Raw genomic sequence first — 10,000 nt, forward strand, 5'->3', positions numbered from 1 at the left:
AAATAAATGGAAATAAAGAAAGAAGCCTCATTATCAATAGCACCAGAGCGAGATAAGGATGGGGTGACGCTGGGGGCAGGTGTGTTGCAGCTGCGTGTGTGTGTGTGTGTGTGTGTGTGTGTGTGTGTGTGTGAGAGAGAGAGAGAGAGAGAGAGAGAGAGAGAGAGAGTCATTTAATACGAACCAAACTAGCTAAGTGGGAGTCAAACGAGGCTGTTAGAGTTAAAGGGCCTAATTACGCACAGGGTCACTTAAAAATATCTATAAATACGCAAAAATCATCACTATATATATGTGCGCAGATGTGGGATCGGCGCAGCGTGGGATACTGCGCATTACGGAGAACTGCGTGGATGATTGCGCAACAACACTCATGAGGCGATGCCAGACCGCCTTCCTAAGTGTCCAGCCAGTGTGTGTGTGTGTGTGTGTGTGAGAGAGAAAGAGTCTATCCCGACCTCAAAGCAATGTCAATCAATTTCTTACCAACTTACAACTAAAAATAATAATAATAATAATAATAATAATAATAATAATAATAATCTATCCATATCGCCATCACCGAAGTCAACGCAAAATCAGTGACCTTAAAGCAATGTCAGTTAATCAGTATCTTAACTATTTAATAATAATAATAATAATAATAAAAATAATGCTACTACAACTACTAGTAACAGTAATAATAACAGTAGTAGTAGTATAGTAGTAGTAGCAGTAATAGTAGGAATAATAATAATAATAATAATAATAATACCAAAATAATGTCAATGAATCAGAATTTGTTTACCAGGCTTAAAATACCTAACAATCAAAGCCTAATTGCCCGCGCCAGGTGCCAAGAAAACCACCTGGGCGAGCCACACACACACACACACACACACACACACACACACACACACACACACACACTACCTCTCAAACTCTCATTACTGCCTCTTGACTCTAATATCATTTTCATTCGCCTTTCTTCTCATACTGTCACCTTTTCAACACCTTCCTAAAATTATACTCTGTCTTTTGTCAATAGAGTCTATTTTATTTTTGATTGAATTCTATCTACCTCCAGATCTCTCTCTCTCTCTCTCTCTCTCTCTCTCTCTCTCTCTCAAAAAAGATAAATAAAACTAGCAAGAATGAATTGATTTTTTTTACATATTCTACTTCCAGGTGACTTTTTTTTTAGCTGTGGAGGAAATATATTGGCTTTCTGGGTGATTTCCTTGCGCGCGTGTGTGTGTGTGTGTGTGTGTGTGTGTGTCTCCCCCCCCTCTCTCTCTCTGTATTTGTGTTTGCATGTGCCTGCGTCTCAAACCTTATCACTCCTTATCAGCGCTACTCAGCCCCAACTATCAGCAGATTGCCTGGTTCCTGTCCTCTTACGGAACTGTTAATAGCCATGCACTGATAGGCAGGCTTGAGCAGATCGCCACACCGACACACTTCACAGCACATCATTAACACCTGTACTGAAAAACTCGCAGGTGAGAGCAGGTGCAAAATGGACATCGAGTTTTTATGTCATTTTTCTCGTGTTGGGAGGCAGAAATTTCAAGTTTTTTTTGGTGTGATAAAGGTACACACACACACACACACACACACACACACACACACACACACGACTCACCAAACAGGATACACAGGACCTCCTCCCACCCCATCTCAAGGAACACTTCTTCATAAATTCCGTTCTTTAAAATACCCCAGAGTTACTTAGGCAGTCTCTCTCTCTCTCTCTCTCTCTCTCTCTCTCTCTCTCTCTCTCTCTCTCAATGTGATGCTCACCAAGAATCCTCAGCTTCAAATGATTCTTTCTTGATCTTTTTAATCCGATGCCCTGTGTGTGTGTGTGTGTGTGTGTGTGTGTGTGTGTGTGTGTGTGTGTGTGTGTGTGTGTGTGTGTGTGTGTGTGTGTGTGTGTGTCAGATACAGCCTTCATTAACCCCTTCAGTACGAGCCGCCTATTCATGAAGGAACAATAAAACGGTAAAATACCTGAATGAAGAGTGAGAAGAGTGATGAGTGACAAAAGTGATGATGATAGTGATGAGTGATGATTAAAAATGGCAGTGAAGAGTGATGACGAGTTACAAAGGATGAGTGAAGTGATGAATGAAGTGATGATGAGTGAGAAGAGTGATGATGAGAGTGAAATGTGATGAGTAAAGAATGGTGATGTTGGAAAAGTGATGCGTGACAAATTATACCAATGAAAAGTGATGAGTGAAGAATGGTGATGAGAATGATGATTAGGAAAAAGCGTGATGAGGAGTGAGGAGACGAGTGAACAGGGTGACGATGAGGGTGCGAAGCGTGCGTGAGTGGCAAGGGTGGAGGGAAGAAAAGGGTGAAGAAGGGTGACACTGGGATATTCTTGGAAGGTAGGCAGGGGGAATCCATATTTACAAACAGGTGTATTTACAAACAGGTGTATTTACAAAGCGTCTTAGGGCCGAAGCTGTGTGTAAAATTGCTGTGTTTATAATTTTGTCTTCACCTACACACCTACCACACGCCTCGATCAAATTAGTGTATACCATCTTGAATATTAGTATTATTATTATTATTGTAGTAGTAGTAGTAGTAGTTGCAAGGTTCATCTGCAACGTGCACCCAGTGGACAGCAGACTAAATTTGTCCTCATCCTGTTCACCACCCTCCTTTTCCGGGGATAGGGAGGGAGATGAGGGACGTTTGTGTAACCAGGCAACTTCACCGCCCACTTATATCGGTGCCACCGCGTGAAGGCGCCCCTCTCCACCACCACCAGCGTGTAATAAAACGAACAAATACGAAAACTAAAGTCGATACGGTACACAGAGACTCGTTCATCTAGGAAAGCGACTTAAGACCTTTGATAACCCCGGACCGTGGCGTGCGGGCGAGCCTGCTAAGTGACGTCATGCACCGCGCCAACACTTCACCTTTGTCTCGTTGACGTCGCTCCTCGTTGGGTAAACATGATTTCTAAGCACTTCACACACATCAACAGAAGGGCGTCTACGTGAGGCTGGATAGCGCACTTCCTCGACGTGAAGAAAGCTGCTCTGTGACTGGCACCAAGGGGATGACGTGTACTGGTTGTAGGGAAAAGTTGTTTATTCAGAGGATATGTAAACGTTTCTCCTTAACCTGATCCCTTTTCATATTGTGTGTGTGTGTGTGTGTGTGTGTGTGTGTGTGTGTGTGTGTGTGTGTGTGTGTGTGTGTGTGTGTGTGTGTGTGTGTGTGTGTGTGGAGGAGGTTGAAGGGGGTGGGAGAGAGTAAGGTGGAGAGTTAGAGGGTACCTTCCCCCCCCCCCTCTCTCTCTCTCAGTGAAATCAAGGCAGGTAGTGGGTTATGGAGGAAAGCTGAAGGTGAAACACGGTGATATTAACTTCGTACAGGTGAGGCGAGGGCAGGTGAGTAGGTGCTGGGTCGTACCGGAAGTGGCCAGGTCCGGGGAATGTACGGGATGTGGAAGGGAGTCAAGAGCCGATACATCCTTCTTTGCTGCATCTGATCGCTCTCTCTCCCTCCCTCCCTTCCTCCCTCTCAGTACCGCATTGCAAGTACCACCCTCTCTCTCTCTCTCTCTCTCTCACTCTCCCTCTCAGTACCACATTGCAAGCACCATCATGAAAAGTTCCCTGATAATTTCCTGCAGGCTAAGGTGAAGAAAGATGTTTAAAAAAAATAAAATCACTCATCACACAGGTAGCAATATGAAGTACAAACACACACACACACACACACACACACACACACACACACACACACACACACACACACACACACGAATGAATGTTTTCCGACGTTTAGGGAGGAATGACATGTTACGAACGATGATGCTGGCACGAAACTGAAGGCAAATGAGAGTACATATGACTAGCAAGTGACAGTTTATGTGGCTAGTAGTGTAATCTATGACTCAAGAGCAATGTACATACTAGCATGAGACACTAGGCGTAATGAAAGGCAGTGTGCAGTGTGAAGACCACGCCATATAGTGTGTCATACTGTCACTCCTACCCACGTCCCCACTCCTCACCAAAACACCTGAACACCAACATACTGTATACTGTATATAATATCCACACACCCCTTTCATCCTCTCATCTCCACACTCCTTCATCCTCTCATCTCCACACTCCTTTCAAACCTCTCATCTCCACATTCATTCATCCTCTAATCTCCACACTCCGTTCATCCTCTCATCTCCACACTCCATCCTCTCATCTCCACACTCCTTTCATCCTCTCATCTCCACACTCCTTTCATCCTCTCATCTCCACATTCCTTCATCCTCTCATCTCCACACTCCTTTCATCCTCTCATCTCCACACTCCTTTCATCCTCTCATCTCCACACTCCTTTCATCCTCTCATCTCCACACTCCTTTCATCCTCTCATCTCCACACTCCTTTCATCCTTTCAACATCTCCACATTCCTTCATCCTCTCAACATCTCCACACTCCTTTCATCCTCTCATCTCCACACTCCATCCTCTCATCTCCACACTTCATCCTCTCATCTCCACATTCCATCCTCTCATCTCCACACTTTCATCCTCTCAACAGACTCCTATATGACTTTCTCTCAGCTGCATAAAATCGTCTGGCTGGAATAGAATTTGCTAGAGTTGCCCCAACCAAAAAAAGGGGTGAATGATTCCAACACTGACACTGAAAGAGAGGTGGAGTGGGAGGATGCACAGTAATAACCCAGCGAGCAGATGTGGTTGTTGTGAGGTCGCGTGGAGCTCTGCGTGTTTGGTCTGAAGCTTCGGTGTTGTGGTGTGATATGGTGTTGTAGTTGTGGTGTTGTGGTGTGAGATGGTGGTGTAGGTGTGTGGCGTAAGTTGTAGTTGTGGTGTTAGTGTTTGGTCGTGTTGTGGTGTGAGATGTTGTAGTGTGATGCTGCGATGTAATGAGGCATAGTTCAGTGGGGGTTGTAGCTTGTGAGTGTTGTGGTGGTTATGGGGCGTTGTAGTGTGGTGGTTATGGGGCGTTGTAGTGTGGTGGTACGCAGTCAAGATGGCGTGGGCAGTGTGGTGTGGTGTGGCGGGGTGAGGGAGTGGTTCAGGGATGGATTCAGGGTCTGCAGGTCACCAGGAAATGCCAGAAGCCCTCACACCGCCTATTTCCACGCTCCCAGGCCATGTCCAACCCACACAACTTCGGTCCTAGTGCTGGAGAGGGACGCTTTTAGGAGCTGGCACTGCTGTAACTGGCCACTCATCCGTCCAACAATACAGACGTCCCTCAACTCCCTCCCTATCCCCCGAAAAGAGGATGGGACTGCGGTATGATGACAACTTCAGTCCACATTGCAACAGGTCCACATTTCAGATGAACCTACTACTACTATTACTACTACTACTACCACCACCAACAGCGACGCCTCTAAATACCGCTGGATGAACTATACCTAAATCCGTAAAGGCTGTTCGTTGAGAGGATAAAATAATTTCAGCCTGACACGTGTACCTCGTCTGTAAGCATAAGGGGATGCCAGGTGGTGGTATAGTGATGATGCATGTGGTGAAAATAGTGAGTGTGTGGTGTGCAGGCCAGCTGGCGCGTGTCCACCCCCACTCACCACCTGCCGACGCATCTCCCCACCCTACACACACACACACACACACACACACACATGCCCCCTCCCAGCCACACACACACACACATCCGCCGTCTGCCCCTTGTCTGGCGCCCTTCCATGCGTGCCCTGCCTTCATCGTCATCACTCCCTGCTGCATCTGACTATACTCTTTTTACTCTAACTTGGCCTAAAATGACCCTCTCTCTCTCTCTCTCTCTCTCTCTCTCTCTCTCTCTCTCTCTCTCTCTCTCTCTCTCTATCATCTCGCTGTACCCTCTTACTCGAACTTGGCCTACATTTACCACCTCTCCATCTTGACTACTGAGACAGAGCAACGGATTAACAATATGATGCTAGTCACGAAGAAGTGCTATGGAGAAGAAGTAGAGCCACAGCATCTTACTCCAACTTGGCCTACAACTGCTTTCGCCCCATCATGACTACTGAGTTTGAACAATGGATTTAACAGTTCAGTATGATGCTAGTCACGAAGAAGTGCTGTGAGGAGTATGTCAGGACCTATACACTGTCATTTTCCTTATATATATATATATATATATATATATATATATATCTATATATATATATATATATATATCAAAGGCAGTGAATTTTGTCAGGTTACACTATGATAGTCTCTATTGATAGTCTCTATTCTCCTTTCACACTTTCCTGTAAAATGTCCACGCCAGTTTTTCTATACGGCGTGGTGTTCTTTCTGACTTTTTCCTGCCGGCTTCGGCTGGAGGGTTTGGAGGGCGGGGGAGAGCCTTCTTCTTTGTTATCCTTATCTCATTCTAGTAGTTCAGTTACTCTTCTAGGAGCTGCCTAGCATGGGCCAACCGGCCTACTGCAGTTATCCTCTCTTCTTATGTTCTTATGTTTAGTCTTACTGGGTTGATCATATCTCGCACCTCTTCCTTAGCGATTTATTTTTGGATATGAGTGGTTAATATAATTTAGTACGTCATTTATCCAGGGGTAGGGGGAGGCCACGGATGAGATGGGGGGATGGAGAGGAGAGGTATATGAGAGAGGGGGGTGGGGTGAGCCGGGAACAGGGCAGTGAAATGGCGGGGGACAGGGCGACATGGAGGCGATTTGTTTGAGGCGTCTGGCAATAAACAGACAGACAGACAGACAGATTTACGGAGAGCGCATACCTCCACATCAGATCACCACCAAAATTTAATCCTATTTTCTTTGGACCACGACTCACATTAACACAAAATCTCATGGTAATCCATCAATTACTTTTTCTGGATCTCGTCGACAAACAAACACGGCTGACTACAAAACCCACTCCAACTTCGATGCGGGAGATAATAAGTTAGGAAGTACATACTGTAGACGCATATACGCAGTGGGTATACACGTGGATCAGTTAGACGCAGTGGGTCAACACGTGGATCAGTTATATATACGCAGTCAACACGTGGATCAGTTATAAGCAGTGGGTATACATGTGGATCAGTTATATATACGCAGTGAGTCAACATGTGGATCAGTTATATATACGCAGTGGGTATACATGTGGATCAGTTATACGCAGTGGGTCAACGCCTGGATCTAAATTATACGCTGTGAATCAACGCATAGGTAAGTTATACGCAGAGTCAACACGTGGACCAGTTACAATCAGCGGGTCAACACGTGGACCACACTAAGTAAATACGTGATTCGAAGCACGCAGTGACGGGAAGGACGGGACAGGTGGCCACGTGACCTACCGGGAAGACGCCAGGCAGCCCAAGGAGGCGGGAGGGACGCTGCCTCTACGTGGGGTATACAGAGGCGACACCACGGGGGGCAGGCAGAAATAGTGTACCTTATATAACACAGCTGGCGAGGATAAGGATAGCAAAGGAAACAACTCAATTTACGGGCTTCTTTAACATTTACGTGCAGGTCGCGTTTTATTTGTGTGTGTGTGTGTGTGTGTGTGTGTGTGTGTGTGTGTGTGTGTGTGTGTGTGTGTGTGTGTGTGTGTGTGTGTGTGTGTCGGATTCTGTGCATAAACTTCACAGCCTGCTCCCAAGGCCCAGTAGTCCTCCTACATACCATACACCTCTACATGTCACCACTTCGGCGCTAACACCCACCGTCCATATTGAATACATGCTAGGGCTGTCTCATACAGGACTGGTGTATCGGTATTAGCGGGGGTATTTTTACGACATGTCGGCGGGTCTTCTGGTAGATCAGTAAAGCCTGCTTTCATGAAATTCAAATCCCTAAACTGTTCCCTGCCCCAGCCGGGATTCGAACTCTCTACCGATTGGAGTGGAAGTCTTTATGTACGTATATATGAATTCATGTATGTGTATGTATTTAAACAGGTGGATGTAAGTATTTGAATTATTTATTTATTTATTTGTATGTATGTATGTTAGTATGCATGTATGTTCGTATGTATGTATGTTCGTGTGTATGTATGTATGTATGTACTGTATGTTCGTGTGTATGTATGTATGTACGTATTCTATGCAAGGATGAAGGCTCGCAGTACTGTTCCCTTGAGAGAGAGAGAGAGAGAGAGAGAGAGAGAGAGAGAGATCCCTTCATTCCCAGATGCCATGCCACACTGCGTTTGAAAGACTAGAGGTCATAGGCAGTAGGGGGAATACAGACTGAAGAAGACAGTTCCAGAGTTGACCTCCCTGTGTATATATTAAGATCATAATTATATATAAAACGATTGTATTTTATTTTTCTGTTTTGGTTCGTGTTGCGAGAGAAAAACAGGACCTAGAAAAACACACACACACACACACACACACAATGACCTTCGTGCAATAGGCTTAAACCATAGGCCTTTGTTCCTTCCTTCTTTCTGACACACACACACACACACACACACACACATACACACACACACACACACACACACACACACACACACACACACACACACACACAGAAACCACCATCACCACCACCATCATCATCATCATCATCATCATCACCACCATCATCATCATCACCACCACCACCACCACCACCACCACCATCATCATCACCACCACCACCACCACCTCGCCTCTTTTTTCCTACCCATAATTAAGCTGGACAAAGAAAGTACAGTAATAACAATAATAATAACAATAATAATAATAATAATAATAATAATAATAATAGTAGTAGTAGTAGAAGTAGTAGTAGTACCAGTAGTAGTAGTAGTAGTAATAATAGTAGTAGTAGTAGTAGTAGTAGTAGTAGTAGTAGTAATAATAATAATAATAATAATAATAATAATAATAAGTGGGAGACCTATTCCCCTTAAGTGCACATCCTCTTTAAATCTGACCTAAATCTGCCAGCTCTCCACTATCAATGCTTGTTGCTAGTCACGAAGAAGTGCTGTGGGAAGAGTGTACAACAGAGATGCATTTTTCTCGTATCCTGCGACTGTGCTATGGGAAATGGTGATATATTGAAAAAAAAAAAAATGTTTGAGAGAGAGAGAGAGAGAGAGAGAGTACCTTGAACAGCAGCAGCAACAGCAAAACCTTCCCTGGCTACCTGTCTAGAGGCACGTATGACATGGAGACCAAGAATGCGCTGTAGGAGGGGGAAATAAGGGGGAAGGGAGGGAAGGGGAGGGGTGTGTATGGTCAAGCACAGGTCTACACAAGTTAGGCCTGTGTGTACGCCTAGACACGACCACGTCACACACACACACACACACACACACACACACACACACACACACACACACACACACACAGAAACTAACCTGCCGTGCCTGTTCACTGCTGTCGCTACCGTTGTCTCGTGCCTCCTCCTCTCACGTACCCAGTCCAACACCACCAGTCCTGTGAAGAAGAAGCAGCTCGTATCAAATACCTATCAACCACACGAGGCTCCATAATAGGGCAGACAATACGTTTTTACCACTTCTATACCAGGAGGAGGAGGAGGAGGAGGCAGCACAATAATACTAATAGGACGAAGAAAATAATAATAATAATAATAATAAGGAAAAACAATAATAATAATAATAATAATAATAATAAGGAAAAACAACAATAATAATAATAATAATAATAATAATAATAATAACACAAAAACAATAGCAACAAATTATACTAATAAATAAAAAATAATAATAAGACGAAAAACAATACGAAGTAATAATAATAATAATAATAATAATAATAATAATAATAATAACTAGTGCCTTCAAATCCCTAAAAAAAAACATTGCAATATTCTTCCATCACAAAAAAAAAAAAAAAAAATGATTCAATAGTACGTTAAGATATAACAAAGAAATACCTCGACACAATAGGGGTAAAAATTTTGAGAGGATATTGATTACAAAGGAAGAAGGAAATTTGTAAACACAGTAAAATTGAACGAAGATATTGGTAGAGATGGTTAAGACAGAGAACTGCGTAAGAAAGGAAGCAAAGGTATGCG

At 44.0% G+C, this 10,000-nt stretch overlaps 1 protein-coding gene across 1 annotated transcript in view; it reads right to left on the reverse strand.

The window, feature by feature from the left end:
- LOC145392923 (SIN3-HDAC complex-associated factor) overlaps positions 1 to 9,395 on the reverse strand; it is a 50,640-nt gene extending 41,245 nt beyond the window's left edge. Inside the window, exon 1 of the mRNA XM_080267208.1 lies at positions 9,315 to 9,395. The gene's annotated coding sequence lies outside the window, so the exon portion shown is untranslated. The remainder of the gene's footprint in view (positions 1 to 9,314) is intronic.
- Between the last annotated feature and the right edge of the window lie 605 nt (positions 9,396 to 10,000).

The sequence above is a fragment of the Coenobita brevimanus genome, chromosome 23, assembly GCF_032717465.1.
Source record: "Coenobita brevimanus isolate Jiangsu-jjx chromosome 23, ASM3271746v2, whole genome shotgun sequence".
In the NCBI taxonomy this organism is placed as follows: domain Eukaryota; kingdom Metazoa; phylum Arthropoda; class Malacostraca; order Decapoda; family Coenobitidae; genus Coenobita; species Coenobita brevimanus.